Raw genomic sequence first — 3,262 nt, 5'->3', positions numbered from 1 at the left:
TCCCCCCCGAAACTAATCGCAGCCCGCACGCGTGAATTGAGAGCGATATCGTCCAGGCTGGGATCCAATGACTGATCCGGCAGATCGACCGCGGGAAAGCAATCCTTTATGTTAACATAGTCAACCAGATTGGAGCCATTGCCCGGGAGCTCGGCTGCGACACGTACACCAACCAGGCGGTTGACCGGCCCGGAATGCTGGAGCAGTTTGTCGACGGCCGCAGTCCGATTATCGCGACTATTAATGCGCTAAGTATGGGTGTCGATATCTCTGATATCCGGCTTATTATCCACATCGACACGCCGCGGACTTTGCTCGACTATGCGCAGAAAAACGGCCGTGCGGGCCATGACAGACAGGCGAGCGTAGCGGTAATTATTCAGCCCGCAGGATGGGACGAGCCCGCAGCGTGGATGGCTGATACACCCGCACCGGATGTCGAGCGGGTGCAAGAATATATAGCAGCCCCATGCAGACAGCGGGTGCTCGATCTGTACCTGGATGGGTACCAGCGGGCGAGGTGCGCGGCGGACGAGGCCCCGTATAATCAGTGTCGACCGATTGATATAGCGACAGAAATAGACAGACAGGCCGAGCAGACTGAAGGTCAGAATCCAGACCACCACGCAGACCAGCGTCCAGGACCCCAAAATATACAGATGGATCAGAATGCAGATCAGGAAGTAGACAGGCAGACAGACCACCAAACAAACAACTCAATCAGTCCGCTCCATGATCCCACTGATCCCCCATCCAGTCCATCCAGCAGCGAATCGTTTATATCCCAGGCAGGCGCCATCCGGCCGATTTGGCAGGCCCGGTTAGCGGAAGCGGGGGTGAATGATCAGGATATAAACGAGATAACTGCGTTTTTAGGCCAAGTTGGGCGGCCCCGGCGTAGTCAGCTATTCGATATATATTGCTGGCTGTGGGAGATATATCGAGAAAAAAAGACCTTGTAAAAGGATTAGTTAGGATTTTTCGGAATAACAATATATATATATATATGTAACTGCTAGGTCAGAGATAGGCAAGTAAATTAGTTAATAGATAGATAGGTAGGCAGGTAGTGTTTGAGCCGGAGGCAGTTAGTAGGCAGCCAGTTAGTAGGCAGCCAGTTAGTAGGTAGCCAGTTAGTAGATAGACCAGTTAGTAGATAGGCAGCCAGCCAGGTAGGTAGATAGATAGTAAAGTAAGAAAAAAGGCTATAAGAGTAACCGAGTAGTATATAGGTTGAATAAGAGATTAAGATATATATAAAGTAACCATTAGAATCCATATTAATATAAATATATATGTAGATATATATATATGTAACCGATAGGGAGGTAGATTAGTTAATCGATAGATAGTTAGTAAATAAATAGATAGATATGTAGATAGGCCGCAGGCAGGCAGATAAGATAGACTAATTTAATTAGATAAGTAGTTAATAAGTAAATAGATAGAGATATACGTAAGTAGATATAAATAGATCCCGAACTAAACTGTAAAATAGTTCAGTTAGCACATCGATATGTAGACAGGGAGGCAGACAATTAGTAGAGCGTAAATAAACAAATAGTAAAATCAGTCCCAAACAAGGCTATAAAGTAAGTCCGTCGGTAGGTAGGCAAGCCGCAGGCAGGCAGATAGGTCGGTTAGTAAATAAATAGAGCAGTTAGTAGAGTAATTAGTTAGCCCGAATTAGGCCATAGAGCAGATAAATAGATAGGTAGATAGGTATACAGGCTATAAAGGAGGCCCCAAGGTAGGCCAATGAATAGATAGGACAGTGAATAGGTAGATAGGTGAATAGGCAGGTGAATAGGCAGGTGTATAGACAGGTGAATAGACAGTGGGTAGGCAGTCGATTGGCAAAGGGGCAGATAGATCGGTAGATAGGGCACAGACAGGTTGGCCAGTGAATAAGTAGATAGATGAATAACCAGATAAATAGATAGGTAAATAGGTAGGTAAATAGGTAGTAGATAAACAGATAGATATATAGTTCAGCACGTAGATAGGCGGGCAAGCTGCAGGTATGTAGATAGATAGATAGATAAATAGAAAAGGCAGATAGATAGAAAAGGCAGATACATAATAAATAGATAGACCAGTTACCAGATCAGTAGATAGACAATTAGTGGATAGGCAGTCAGTTAGCAAGAAGATAGGTAGATAGATAGGCAGATAAATAAATAAATAAACAGGCAGATAAATAGACGGGTGAATCGGCGGGTGAATCGGCGGGTGAATAGACAGATAAATAGATAGTAAATAAATAGTAAATAGGTAGATCAGCTGTCAGGTCAGTAGATAGACAGTTAGTAGGTAGACAGTCGATTGGCAAGGAGGCAGGTACATAGGTAGGTAGGCATATAGGCCAGTTAGTAGGTCGGTAGACAGGGCGCGGGTAGGTAGGCCAGTAAATAAGTAGACAGAGAAACAAGTAGGCCACTTATCAGGTTAGGAAGCAGAACAGTTAGTAGATCGGCCGGTAGAGTAATTGATAGAGCAGTTAGCATATCAGTTAGTAGAATAGTTAGTATATAAGCAGTCAGATAGGCAGGCCAGTTGCCAGATCGGTAGATAGGCAGTTAGTAGGTCAGTAGTAGATTAGCAGGAAGATAGAGAGATAAATAGACCAGTTAACTGGTAGATAGACAGGCTGTAAAGTAGGCCATCACGTAAATAAATAAGTAAATAGATAAACAGAATAAAGATAGGGCCATTAGACAGACAAATAAATAGAAAGATTGTAAAGTAAGCCATCAGATAGGTTATAAAGCAGGTAGATAAGCAGGCAGGCCCATAAACAGAATAGTTAGTAGATAAATTAGTAGATAGGCAGATAAGGGTGATTATCGCGTTCGAATAGATATATAACTATGTATAGTATTTTTTTACAATCGTCCCCCCCCACCGGAACCCGGTTAGGGTTTTACGCTTTATATAAATTATAAAAAGATTTATATAAATTATATTAGGATTCAAAACTTTACAAATATATTAGAGTCCCAGAATTTATAATTATATTAGGATCCCAGAATTTACACTTACATTAGGGTTCCAGAATTCACAATTACATTAGGATTATTAAATATAGAGCATGTAACCGATTAAATCGTTACTTTTAGGGTTTACATTAGGGTTTACATTAGGGTTTACATTAGGGTTTAGGGTTTACATTAGGGTTTACATTAGGGTTTACATTAGGGTTTACATTAGGGTTTACATTAGGGTTTACATTAGGGTTTACATTAGGGTTTACATTAGGGTT

This window comes from Aspergillus melleus, assembly GCF_016097325.1.
Source record: "Aspergillus melleus strain CBS 546.65 chromosome Unknown contig2, whole genome shotgun sequence".
NCBI lineage: Eukaryota > Fungi > Ascomycota > Eurotiomycetes > Eurotiales > Aspergillaceae > Aspergillus > Aspergillus melleus.
Note: the sequence above shows the minus strand (reverse complement) of the source record.